The following is a 15141-nucleotide window of genomic DNA, read 5'->3' on the forward strand; positions in this document are numbered from 1 at the left end:
CCATTGTCACACACATCACAGGTTGGATCCTTAAATGGATGAGAATGAGTGTCAAGCATTTGTCATTTGTAAGAGGATACATGAGACACTTTAACAACGCTTTTAATTAAGCCCCTTCAGTCAATTAGGGTGAATGATTAAAGATTTTAACAATGAATTAGCATTAGAGTAAACTCGGATGAGATGGTTTTCAAAATGTGCAAAGGCAATTAAGGGCAATTATGGAATGAAGCTGTTTTCTCAGACATAAGATACCAGTTGAAAGATTAGACACTACTTATTCCTCTTTATTACTATTTTCCAATTTTAATAAAATAGTAAGGTCATCAAAATTATGAAACAACCAAACTCAAAAAACATTAAAAAAAAAAAAAAAAAAACTGTTGTTAGTTTCACCACTCAACCCAATCTTGTTCACATTACTTAAAAACTCATGTAACTACATTAACTTGATTTAACTGAGCTGTTTCTACTAGTATTTTCAGCTTTACTTAATAAGTGTTTGTTTAGCAACTTAACATTGCTAGGTGAAACGCACAAATTAATGTTGACTGAGCAGTGGATCCGTAATTCCCAGAATGCTTTGCAACTTGCAAGGGACTGCATTAGGAGAGTAAATTTATGGATTAAAGTGTTATTTTATGTTCTTTTCAGTAAAGGGAAAGATGTTGTTAGTTTATGATAGTGTTTAATGTTCAGTTATGTTGGACATTTAGAGGAGTTTGTAATGTTTTTGATTTTTGTGGTTACCATTACGCAGAAGAGTGGTGCCTGTGTTTAGGCTGTGGGCACTCATGTACACACGATGGAATTCCTGTCCTCAATTAAATTGAATTTGTTCACTGATTTTTTTTTTTTTTTTTTTTTGGTTTGTTTGTTTTTGAGTGCATTTTGTAGAGCAAAAAGTTAATTTAGTAAGGTAAACTAAGTCAATTAATATATGTTCACCTTAAAGAACATATATAAATATTATCAAAGACTATAGACCAATTTGGTGTTTGCAAACAGCGATGACGTTTTTTGTGGGCGGAGCCTAGCTGGTTGCAGAAAATGACAGTTGAGCAGTAGAAGTCTATGGAAGCCACGAAATAAAAGAATAAAAAAAAGTTAATTTCAAGTTTATATCTCACAATTCTGACTTTTATTTCTCGCAAATCTGAGTTTACATCTCACATTTCTTACAAAGAAAAACAGAATTGTGAGATATATTCGTTATTCTGTCTTTTCTGAATTGCAATTTATCCCGCAATTCTGACTTTTTCCCCCTTAGAATTGTGAAATAAACTCACAATTGCGAGTTATAAAGTCCGAACTGGGAGTAATAAACACGCAAATGCAAGAAAAAAAAGTCAGAATTGTGAAATAAAAATTATTATGTTTAAAAGTTATCTATGTAAAATATTATAAGTTTAAATTATTTTAATTATAATTATTTCATGCTGTAACTGCTATGTATGTATGTCCTCTGAACTACATATGTGAATATTATGTAGACTTACTGTTTACATCAAATTCCTGCTTTAATAGTAGACTAATCCTTGCAGGTGTCATCAGTCCAGTCTGTGAAACGTCTCTGTTTATCTTCAAAGGACGTTTTCAACGATGGTTTTCTTTAAAAATGAAGACTATATTTTTTGCATTCCGATTCCAACATCCAGAGGCACAACAAAACATTTTTCTCTTATTCTGTGGATTTTGCACATTTTCCTTCAATTGCTACCGCTATTTTTCTGCAACCAGTATGCGCGCGCAGCTGCAAGTGACGTAATTGTGACGTCTGCTCCAAAGTGGTCTATAGATCTAGAAAGACGGTTCACTCCTAGGCTGCGTTCCACTCCAGTTTTAGACACGCACTCGCGAACTTCCCTACAGACTTCCCCTCGGGGGAATCCCTGCCGCCATTTTGAAGTGCGTTCCACTTCGTGAAGTGGACGAGGGAAGTTTACATGGACAGACCCTCGCTCCCTCGATTTTAACCGAGTCTACTTCACATGTACACTTCAGGCAGCTCCAAAACCCACAATGCAAGACGATTATGACGTCACCGCATATCGCGTTTAATTTACCCTACCACAAACAATTCTATGATATATTAATTATTTTTTTAAACATTTAAAACACACATATATACATATAGAATGCTGTATTAAACAAATTTGTAAGAGGAAAAAATAAATAATAAATCAGCTCCATTGCGGATTCCAAGTGATCAAGGGCTTAGGACGTTCCAGTTCAGCCCATTGCAAAGGTTCCGCCAGAAGTGGGCACTCGTGCAACGTAAGCAATGACGTACATCCGAGTCAACGAGACCGAGGGAAGTTGGCGAGGGAAGGGCATTTAAAAACCGAACTGGAACGCAGCCCTATTAGTTATGAATGGGAGAAAATGCAACGCGCAACATGGCAGATTACTTCCCGCCTTCTAAGTAAAAGAGCCAATCACTGATTGATAAAGTCATTGCGTCACTGTAGCTGCCGTTAGAGGCTCTGGTTCCCATAGAAACCTGAGACTCGCCTTTAGGACTGCACATGCGCATTGGCTCGTCTAGCCTGAAAAAATAAGCTTTTTAACGCTTTTTGAGCATAAGAAACAACATTTATGGATCAGTTCAGGTCAGATTTTGTTGCTGATTTGAAATATGTAATTTAATTGTGAGTTCGCCAAGCAGTTTTTGAGAATTCAGGATTCCCCCATTCAAATAGATAGGACTTGGTCTTGGATGCCTGAAATAGCTGCCCGGACGAGTTGCAAATATGGCCGCTGAGTGAACAGACTTTCCTTGAAAGGGACTTTGATATTATGTAACCGTGACAAATGATTTGTATTGACATTTTGTCAACTGTGTTCTTACAAATTACTCAAAATAGTCACGTGGAACCACTTGACACTGTTTTTTTTTTTAAGTAAATCCAACAATTCATTTTTTTGAGTGCACATAACCAGACTCAAAGACAGATTTAAACAATCCAAACAGTCATTTATTGAACAGATGGATGAATGGCACATTTCAGGTGAGTAAATGGCACATAAACAGAACTGAGTGAAAGCTGGTGGATAAAAGCTGCGTTTCTTTCCATTGCAGGTAGTAAATGTTAGGAACTGATGAACATGGTGAATATGCAGGTAATCTTTAATCTACAGGTTTCAGGTACAAAGGCGAAGGAGATTGTTGGAGAGGTGAAGGAAACACAGGGGAATCGACACAGGAAATAGGCTTTTTTAGATGAACCACCGAGGTAAGTAGAGCAGGTGGAGTCTGTTTCCACATTCAAGGCCAGATGATGAGTGACTAAGAGGTGAGCACATTAGTACTGGTGCTGAGTGCTGCAGTGATGACAATTTATATTTGTTTACAAAATTAATTTAAGCATTTCAGCATAAGCCCTTATATCAAAAGATTAAGGTCATCAGAAACTATCACTATCATTCAAAGGTTTGGGGTCAGCATCATCAATAAAACAAACAAACATTTATTTTAATTTGTGATAATATGGCTTGGTAAGCATAAGAGACTTCTTTCTAAAACATTTTAAAAAACCTTACAGACTGGTAAAGTATATTTGCACCCGTCTCACTATGATTTGTTGAATCTATCTCAGATACTGCCACAATTACCATTGCAATCCTCTCTCTCACTGTTTTATGTGAGAAATGTCCACCAGAGCTTTGATCAGATGAGCAGATTGCTTCTCTCTCTCTCTCTCTGATTTCGCCAAAGGTCAGAGCTCTGCAGGAGACCTGAACCGAACAGATCTGCGGATTGTGTCTCAGAGAATTTCAGAGAATGGATGAAACGGAGACAGCATCCCTTTAAGGAGTTCCAGCCAGCTATGATTCCCTCCAATCTGTTGGGAAATGCTTTTGTCGAAATGTGGTAAACGCGAACAAAGGTGACCTTTATGTGTATCTGTAGGGAGGTCTTCTCCACCCATTTGTGCAGGCCTAGGCTTCAATTCACTGAATATGAGGCTGAAGGAAGCTATTTAGACTGTAGCCTTCATAATTCAAAGCAGACCACCTTACTGTAGCATGCAGCGCCTGCAATGTGCCTGGTACTGAATCCTGATTTTTCTCTGAAATCAATTTGTATTGCTTACCGAGGTGAGGGCTGGTATGATTCGACTGACCGATATTACAATTATGGCCAATAAGATCATGTTATAATTGAGAAATACACTATTTTGCAAACATTCATTAAAAGTGGCCATTTGAAATGCAACAAGTGAATTTAGGCATCACAAGTATGAAAAAATGGATATTCATTTCGAGATTTTCTTAAGATTATACTTTTAACAGTGTTATTCAATTATTTGTGAGAAGCCCAAAGTTTGTCATTAACAAAAAGTGCCATGGTATTTCTATGTTTTTGGATTTAACATGGCAATACCCTTGTTTTGTTTTGTTTTTTTTTGTTTTTTTTATGTATTGTAGCATCATCTCAATACCATGACATGGGGTAATCATGGTATATGTTACCAGCACTGTACCATGGTACTGCCACTATACACAGCAAAATCTCCAGAGTTAAATCAACTCTGCTCAGAGTACATATGGTCCCTCTCTAAATAGTGTTAAAATATCACTAAAGCAGAGTTAAAGTTAATTAGATAATTAAGCAATTAATTAAGTGATGATTGTGCATTAGTGATGAACACCTGCTGTTAACAAGCAGAATCACTGAAGAAACGAGAAACACAAGAACTACAACTGACTTCAGTCACAGTCTTATTAATTGTCTCATTAACTTTAACTCTGCTTCAGTGTTACTTTAACACTATTTATAGAGGGACCATATGAGATGAGTTGATTTAACTCTGGGGATTTTACTGTGTACTTTTTTGGATGTTGCTGCAAAACAGACAAACCCCAAGTTAAACTGACTGGTTCATCTAAGGCACGTTTTACCTCAGTTATCACATGATGAAATACCGATTTCATTTGCAACGCAGTGACAGTGGTGCCTATTTTAAAGGTGAAGTGTGTACTTTCTCATTTTTAGCAGCAACAAACAGGATAGTAAAAAATAATTATGACTGTTTTCAGTCTTTCTCCTTCCTTCCATTGTGCAACAAACATATAGTTCTGTCTCAAACTAACACCATTGATTGAGTCAGAGTTAAGTCTTGCCTAATTGGGCCACTCAAACTCACAGATTGCAGTTCATTTTGGAGCTGCTAGTGGTGCAGAAATGACACACTTCACCTTTAATGTCTGCTATGAAAAATGCTTTAAACATCCCTTCAATGGATTCATAATGTTGCGGAAGTGAAATGTTTGCCTGGGAGCCATGATGAATGAGTGAGTATATCATAAAGTTTGCTGATGACTGTCCCATTTCTTCCTCAAATTTAATGTTCCCTGCTATCAGCAGCCCTCCTTTTTTCATAAAATATTTTAAATTGGGCCCCGATATTCCGATTAACTTTTAAAGCATATCTCAGTCACATTTTAATTACTCTGAGCATGTGCTCAGACAGAAGCTCAATTAAAGCTCATGTATTAATAATTAAATTCCAGGGTAGACTTACAGATGGAGAAATGAGACCATCATTGCACTCACTTATCTATCTCATTCATAATTGCTAATTATGTGCCTTGCTGGTCTTAATGATGACTGGGAGCTGCGTGTAACTTAAGTCACTTTCCGGAAGCAAATTCATATCGTGGGGTATAACATGTATTGGGTCAGCAACTTTGAAACTGTTGATACTGTACAATGGCAAGCATTGAAGGGTTATGTCCAGGAGCCACAACAAGCGTATTTAACTTTTGAGCGTCTTAGGGAGTTTTCCTTTCCACTGCTATAAAGCTGCTACTGTAAAGTCATCACAGCATTATCAGTGATAGAAAATAGTTATATTATAGTTCATAGTTAATAGTTTATATGTGTTCCCTATACTAAAGTGTGACCGAAAACTATTTAGAAGTGTACACCTAAATTAACAAAGATCCAAATTAAAGGTAGGGTAGGCTATTTCGGAGAGGCAAGCAATAGCAAGCTAGCTTTAAAATCATAAGATCCCACCTTCCATTCAAAGCCACGCCTCCTCCTAAATATGAATGGGCACAGCCAGAGCAGAGTCTGCAAAGCATCACGAGAGAGCGTTAAATAATGTCTCAAAGCACATAACTTTACAATGAATGTAAACAACTTAAAGAGCGTTTACTTGTACCACCTGACTGCTGCAGATTCGGATAGTGTTGTCATAGAAACGCGTGAGTCTGAGGACATGAACTGCTCTGTAGCATAAGCACGTTGTTTTCTTCATCTTTTATTTTAATGACAGACTGGTGTCATGAGCACATACCGCCACCTACTGTTCAGTTTAATGTATCATATTCCATGCCTTTTTCTTAATCCCTTAAAATAATAATAATAATAAGGTAAAACATCATATTATTGCATTCGGACCGAATGCAGTGATTGGACAAACATTTTTTTGGTCCTGAGACTTCCACAGAAGATATATGTAATTTTTTTTAAATATTTAGACCACTTCTTTTATTGATTGCTATCAGGATGTGAAGAGAGTTTCAATCAGTAAGCCAATAATGTCTACCCTCAATTTTTAGTCAAACATGATCAGAATCACTGATTTCAGTGCTGGCGGTGGGCTCACAAGTTCTCAGTTATAGTTAAGTTCTCAACTTATGTTGGGTGTCATAGAAAACACAGATGGCTGTTTTCCTGTAAGCCAGAAGTTGTAAGATTCTTGGAGCTGCATTCAGAGGTTTCAGGGAACAGCAGCCTGCAATGTATAAATGTGAGATAAAATAGTGCAATATGTTTACAGAAGACATGTGATACCTTGAATTCGAATTTGTAATGACAAATATACTCTACTCCATACTCCATTAAAAAATTTGTGTTTGAGATGATTTGTTAATGTTTTTGAAAGACGTCTCACCAAGGTTGCATTTTTTCAAATCAATTTTTTACAGTAAAAACAGTAAAATTGTGAAATATTATTACAGTGTATAATAACTGTTTTCAGTTTTAATATATTTTAAAATGTAATTTATTCCTGTGATGACAGCTGAATTTTCAGCATCATTACGCCAGTCTTCAATGTCACATGATCCTTCAGAAATCATTCTAATATACATTCTAATATACATCCTTGCTGAATAAAAAAACTTAATGACCCCAAACTTTTGAACAGCAGTGTACAAATCAGATAAAACCATCAAAGACAGTCTAAACTATCCCTTAGAGTTCTTGTTTATACTGTACAACTGCTGTATAAAACATTATCACACTTGCGGTCATACAGTGGGTACGGAAAGTATTCAGACCCCCTTAAATTTTTCACTCTTTGTTAATTTTTTTTCCTCATTAATGTACACACAGCACCCCATATTGACAGAAAAACACAGAATTGTTGACATTTTTGCAGATTTATTAAAAAAGAAAAACTGAAATATCACATGGTCCTAAGTATTCAGACCCTTTGCTCAATATTTAGTAGAAGCACCCTTTTGATCTAATACAGCCATGAGTCTTTTTGGGAAAGATGCAACAAGTTTTTCACACCTGGATTTGGGGATCCTCTGCCATTCCTTCTTGCAGATCCTCTCCAGTTGTTGTGAAGCCACTCCTTCGTTATTTTAGCTGTGTGCTTAGGGTCATTGTCTTGTTGGAAGGTAAACCTTCGGCACAGTCTGAGGTCCTGAGCACTCTGGAGAAGGTTTTTATCCAGGATATCCCTGTACTTGGCCGCATTCATCTTTCCCTTGATTGCAACCAGTCGTCCTGTGCCTGCAGCTGAAAAACACCCCCACAGCATGATGCTGCCACCACCATGCTTCACTGTTGGGACTGTATTGGACAGGTGATGAGCAGTGCCTGGTTTTCTCCTCACCATCTTGGCAAACTCCATGCGGGCTTTCATATGTCTTGCACTGAGGAGAGGCTTCCGTCGGGCCACTCTGCCATAAAGCCCCGACTGGTGGAGGGCTGCAGTGATGGTTGACTTTCTACAACTTTCTCCCATCTCCCGACTGCATCTCTGGAGCTCAGCCACAGTGATCTTTGGGTTCTTCTTTACCTCTCTCACCAAGGCTCTTCTCCCCCGATAGCTCAGTTTGGCCAGACGGCCAGCTCTAGGAAGGGTTCTGGTCATCTCAAACGTCTTCCATTTAAGGATTATGGAGGCCACTGTGCTCTTAGGAACCTTAAGTGCAGCAGATTTTTTTTTGTAACCTTGGCCAGATCTGTGCCTTGCCACAATTCTGTCTCTGAGCTCTTCAGGCAGTTCCTTTGACCTCATGATTCTCATTTGCTCTGACATGCACTGTGAGCTGTAAGGTCTTACACACTTATATAGACAGGTGTGTGGCGTTTCTAATCAAGTCCAATCAGTATAATCAAACACAGCTGGACTCAAATGAAGGTGTAGAACCATCTCAAGGATGATCAGAAGAAATGGACAGCACCTGAGTTAAATATATGAGTGTCACAGCAAAGGGTCTGAATACTTAGGACCATGTAATATTTCAGTTTTTCTTTTTTAATAAATCTGCAAAAATGTCAACAATTCTGTGTTTTTCTGTCAATATGGGGTGCTGTGTGTACATTAATTAGGAAAAAAAATGAACTTAAATGATTTTAGCAAATGGCTGCAATATAACAAAGAGTGAAAAATTTAAGGGGGTCTGAATACTTTCCGTACCCACTGTATCTGAATACAGGGCTGCATAAGTACAACAGCACTCTTGCTCGTGATATTGCCCAGTTATTTCAATGATGGGCACTTTACCTTTATGGAATAGCACAACGGAGAGTGATAGGAAAGTAGTGGAAGAGAGAGGGTGTAAGGGGTTCGTGAAAGGACACAGGCCTTTCACATTTATACCAAATCCATGTCGAGCACCACTGTGCAGTATTATGCTTCCAATGCCCTTTAGATTCTTTATTCAAAATGTTATGCCTAATCCTACACCAAATTTTTCACAAATATAGACACTTGATATGAAATCAACATTTTTTAAAGGACATTTCTACAATCCTGAGTTAGATTATACTTTACAAACTATGAAGTTATAACTTACTTCCACAGTGGTGTGCACAGAACAACCTGGAGCTTTTATCAATCTCCTCCTCGCTGCCTTTGTTCCTGTGTGGGAAATGTTCACCTTCGCAAATGTTACAGAAGAATTGATTTGTCAGGCTTAAAGTTTTGTCTCATAAACTTTAACCTATATTATATTTTCTCTATGGTCACTCTTCAGGCATAAAATCTCAAAGAAATCTCAAAGAAATTTCAATGAAAATACCACAGGGGTGTATTACTCTTACGAATCAATAGGAAACTTTGTACGGTAGCTCAGTTCCGCTTATGAAATGCCGGCTTGCTTTGAGGATCATATTCTGAGAACATATTCTGTAATGGGTTTTCTGTGAGGATTGTAACAACTGAGCACACTGGGAAAAAATGAACAAAGTGAAGCATTGATCATTAAGAGAATTTATCAACAATAACCCCAGCAGCTAGATAATTTTTTGTATTAGTTGGTTGTTTTATAACACAATGATTTTTGATTTTGTTTTTCTGCTGTGCGGCAATGGCTATGAAAGATTCACACTTTCCAGCTGAATGTGATTAATGTTTCCTTAAACTAGCTCAGAATACCGGTGTTCAAGGTTGAAACACCTTCAAACAACATGTAATTTATGATGTTTTAGTGGAACAGTAGTTACTACAGTCAACAAGAAAGATGTATCACTGTGTGGGCCTGAGCACATGACCTCCCTGGGGGAAAGCCTACTTTTAGACGCTCCTTTAACTCTACCATGATGATGCCAGCCTCATTTTAGCCTGTCAAAGTTACATATAAAACAATCTCAAATAGCATTTATAGGGGTTAATAGAGCTGAAGGCTGCTATGGCTTTCCCTGTTTTAGTGAAAACTATATAAATAGCACTAAAGTGGCACAAGTAGTACATGCTTCTGGATCAACATTCTTTGTTTCCCCATCAGTATTGTTGCAACAAGAATGTCCTGACCTTTTCTTTTTAAGCCACTTGAATGATATGGTGGTATGAATTATTTCTTGCTGTAAAAACTAAATTACAATCAAGATCAAGAGTATATTCAACATTTATTCTTGAGGTGTAAAAGTTCACAAATGTTCATTTTCTTTAGGTGCTCAAACTTATTAAGGGCCAAAAATCAAACTCATGGCTCCAGAGTAAAAGTTGCATTATATGTAAGCAATAAGGTACAAGATAAGGTACCCCTTCAGCCGTGACTTATTCATGATACAGCACTAGCCTTGAGTACCTTTTTGCTTTTATAAAATGGTTACCACACAATACAAATATTAAAGCCAACTTTCATAAAGTAAACTTTTACTAAAGCCTTCCTTCCGCCGGAAAAAATAGTCCCTGACCGTGAACAGCAACAGAAGTTACATTATTACACCATTAGATGGCGGCAACGACTGTCTTAATGAGAGTGTCAGTCAGTACCAAAGACTTTTATATTGAAAAGACTGAATTGTTGTAAAAACAAAACAAGACACAGCTGACAAATGTTTTGACTAGCGCTGTCAGTCACGGGAAAACCCCTTAACTGTTAAATGGACAGGATAATACATCGGACATTTAAACAGATTTTTTATTATGAACATAGAATGACCTGAAGGAAAATGCTAAATCTAAATGCAGGTAGGCTAATAAACTCACTCACTCGATCTTTTTCTCAAAACACTCTTCTACATAATACAGTAAGCTTCAATGAACAATATCAATTGAGAACATATAGTTTACATTGCTAAGAGTAGTTGCTAAGGGTGTTGTGTAGTGATACACAGAACCATTAGGTGAAGCTGTCATAGCTGTGTTTTATAGTGAATAAAACACAGCTATTGACCAATCAAGGACTAGAACTAACCATTTTATGACCAACTATATAATGTTAAAATGTATTGTATTAATGATAAATATAACTACCTTTTATATTTTAGGAAGGGGGTGCCTCATCATGGGTTTCAAAGCCTCAAGAAGTTTCCAAGCCTCTGCTTTATAGCAGAGATAAAAGAACACTTTGAGCCTTTTGATAATGTTTCAATCTCAAAATCTACAGGTTTTCTGTTTCTCTTTTTGCAGAGACAGCACAGATATGATAAAAATGACCCATAAAGTGTCACTAAGTAACTGCAACAAACTGCAGGTTGATGTATAACAGCAGAAAACGGTTTGAAATAACAGTAAATGTCTCATATAATGGGTGATGACTCCAGCGATACGTTTTCAACCATGAAACTGCCACCTTGAGGTAAAGTGGTAATGTTATAGCAATTGCGGTAGCAGGATGTCAGAAATGGTCAGTTATTCCATCCAGTCAAATAATTTATCTGTAAATTAGTGACTTGTGAAATGCCTTGAACCACATGCCTCTCTTTCATCCAACGCATTGACTGTCTCGAGTTTAGCAAGGCTGCAGATGAATGTTTTTCCAATGGTTTTTATTCAAAAACGCATGATATTTAGATGCAGACAAAGCAAGGCATTTTACCTGAATTCCTTCAGGGAGCATCACTGTTCTGACATTACTGGCCTCTGCATCTATGTAAATAAGCTAAGCACTCATTAAATGCTACATATATATATTGTGATATGCATAGGCGTTGACGTCCCCTTTGAGAGCATGGCCATTCACAGGCTTTGCCTAAATCCCTCACCTGATTCAATCTCTGAGATGGATCAGCACAGCTCTATTCAATCTGTCCCCCAAGTCCCTGCAAAATAAAGCTTATCAGCCTCCAGCAGGCCACTTCTTTATATGCTTTATATGGAGGAATGAGATACCTGGCTGCCCTACACCAGGTGATCATTGCAATCTGGATTGCAAGTGAGTTCAGCATTATTCATAATCTTTTCTTTCCCTTCCTTTTTAAAGAAATCTATTTTAGATGTGACATTGTCAGTTTGTGACAAATAGCCTCATTCCTACTTAAAATGACTGCAGCTTACAATAACCATAATGTTATGGTGTCAGTTTGCCTTTAGTTTAGAGTTTAGTTACCTTTGCATAGCTTTTGTTTGAGAACAATGACTTTGTATTTCATACTGAAAGAATGTGTGCTATTTTTAGTAAATATAAACAATCGTATTGTTTTATTTTCAACAGCATCATAAAACTACTCAATTCTAGATACAGTTTAATTACTGCCTGATAAGATTATGTAAATAATTATCATGTACTTCCCAAGAATCTGAGTGCCAAATTACTTGATAATCTTTTTGCTTGTTCAGTCTGCCCCCTGGTGGTATAAAATGGAGATTTTGGCATTCCACAAGCTTCCTTAGATTCCTAAACAGATCATAACTTTTTAATGCAGCAGCCTACAATATATTTTACACTACAGAAGGGAATATTCCAGCTGTCAATCATAAGGTAGTCTTGTATACTTCTCAGTGAAAATCGCTTATGTTGTAGTGGGAGTTCTATAACCTCTCTCACCCTTTTGTATTTCCTCTTTAATAAATACAAATGAATCTTTTATGAATTGTCCAGAATAAAACTGTCCCAGTCAGAACATATGTAATAAGGTAAACCTGTGGTAATGGCCCTATGGGTTTTGTTGGCCTTTTTGTGTGTTGATTTCTTTAGCAGTAGAGGATGAGTAGTCTTTATGTGCACTGGGCACTGCTCTCTATCTTCAGAGGTCTTTTCACCAAAATTGCCCAGTTCTGCTCTCACAGCTGGAGGTCGATAGCTGCTTTACAGAATAGATGGCTTCAGGGCACTGTAACTGCATCCCAGTTCCCAACAGGGTTTCCTGATAAACACATACACACATATCTCAGCAGTGCAGCTGCTATCCACCTGCATTATGAAACCTGCTAGATGGAACAGGAATATATATGGCGGGATCCAAAAGTCTGAGACTGAAATGAAATTATGGGCTTTCTTGCACTTAAACCTGACATGAACAAAGTTTTTGAGAAAAACAAGAGAAACATTAAATGAATGTTTAAGATTCTGCACTATTTATGTTTCTATTTGAGTTCTCTTTGAAAAAAAAATAGAAAAAATTTAGAATTAGAAATTTAGAATGCACAATACACACTCTTAAAATTAAAGCTTCAAAATGGGGTTTTCGCAGCTATGCGATAGACAAATAGACATTTTTGGTTCCCCAAATAACCTTTCAGTGAACAGTTCTTAAAATAACAGTTTTTTCTTAGTGTGAAGAACATTTAAAAAGAATGGAAAGCTTCCGTAAATGTTAACATTTTCTTCACGGACCCATCATTGTCAAGTATTTTGGACCCCACTTTATGTAATAAATTTTTGCACGCAATGAAGAGCCTACAAGACCATAAAAACAGGTTAACCAGTTTATTTAATAGCAAATTGTGTATTTATAGTTTTTCTCAATCGATTTGAAATTTCTCCAAACTCAGTTAACTACTCTCAGAACAGTTAGAATGCATGCACCCTTTTCTCAAAACACTGTACACAATTTTCTTAAATGTTTTCATAGTAAAACAAACAGCCAACCAAAACTTAATTATATCAGGGGGGAAAAAAACAATTGCAGCTCGTTTTATTGCTTTTACAAAAATCACAAACTGTACCATTTTTCCAAACAAAATGATTTAATTGTTTGTTAAATTCTCAGTTGCACGTATGCTTTCAGTTAGTCCCAAATTGACTCAATAATACACATGCAAATTTCCTGATTGTTTACACAGTCTCACCTCAATTACAACAATTGCCTAATATGGGAAAATAAAAGAAAAACAGTAAATTTGTTGCCTCGCTATGGCCAAACCGTTCGAGATATAAAAAACCTGTCTGCAATTTAGCATCCTCGATGTCTTGGCTTCATGCTGAGCGAGTTTGTGGCGATGAGATTAAATTCCAGATCATGAGTTTTTCAAACAACCCACAATAGCTGGCTTCCTGTTGGGTTGGCATATGACTTAGAATGCGAAAGTTGTTTGGCCCGATGAAATATATTAGTGTATTAAGTTTGGTTACTGTAGGTGAAATTCCTGACAGTAAACGGATTCCCCGTTGTATTTCTGACTTAGTCCAAGTGCTTTGCAACGGTCGGTTTGTCGCATTCAGTGTAGACAGCTTTTAGCTGTTGCGGCGCGACAACGGTCGCATCTGGTGTAGACGCGTGCTGTGTTCGAAATCTTCCCCTATACTCTCATTCACTATTCCCTACATCAGTCCACTAATACACTTGAAGGAGTGAATGGAAACAAGTGAGTGAATTCAGACTCTGAGACCACCGGAATGGTCGCTTTTGCATAGTTTGTGCTTGCTGTTTAATAATCATTTGAAACTTAGTAGTAGTAAGTAGTAGGCCTAAGTAGCTCCAGTAGTAAGATGAAAATTTATCTTAAAATGGAAATTATGTTTTTAAACAATTTAAAATGAATTTATATGGCTGCAGCATGACGCGTGAATTCATTCGATGCACGATCTCGCGGTGCATTATAGGTATTCTCAACCGAGTGTACATCCAACGCCACTGGAAGGCAAGCCTGCAACCTTTAGCCAAAAAAGCATAACGCTAATGCTAACGCTCCACCTCTGGCAGTATGCAGGGAAGGAGACCAGAGGCCGTTTTTTGAATGGATGTCAATGGATGAGAGGCTTCACTATGCTGATTAAACAGCTTTTGTGGGGAAATAGTATAATAATCATTTAATTAATCGACAGCCTGATTGCTAATCTTCAGCATGTTTTACACTAAAAAATACTTTCGTTTGGAACTATATATAGATTTTAGCTTGATAAAGTATTTTTTAAGAGAAGGCAGACTAGGGAATGTTGCGGCAGGTAGGACTCAATTACGGCATTACCAAAAGCAAATGTACCACAGTACTGTTTAACAGATAGAACAACAGATGCTGTGTAAAAGCCACTGGAAGGCAAGCCTGCAACCTTTAGCCAAAAAAGCGTAACGGCTAATGCTAAGGCTCCGGCTGTGACGGTATAGCCTGGGTGCCAGCCCGAACCCCTCCCACAACATTTTTTGGACGGGAAGTTCGGTCTGGACTCGATCCATTGTGGAGTAATTATGCTCGGCTCCCAGAAGGCCGAGCCAATCAAATTGCCAGGGCGGGCTTTAATCGATGATGGACAGGCTATCTGCGGTTACGTAACCACCCA

The sequence above is a fragment of the Megalobrama amblycephala genome, linkage group LG17 (assembly GCF_018812025.1).
Source record: "Megalobrama amblycephala isolate DHTTF-2021 linkage group LG17, ASM1881202v1, whole genome shotgun sequence".
Lineage (NCBI taxonomy): Eukaryota > Metazoa > Chordata > Actinopteri > Cypriniformes > Xenocyprididae > Megalobrama > Megalobrama amblycephala.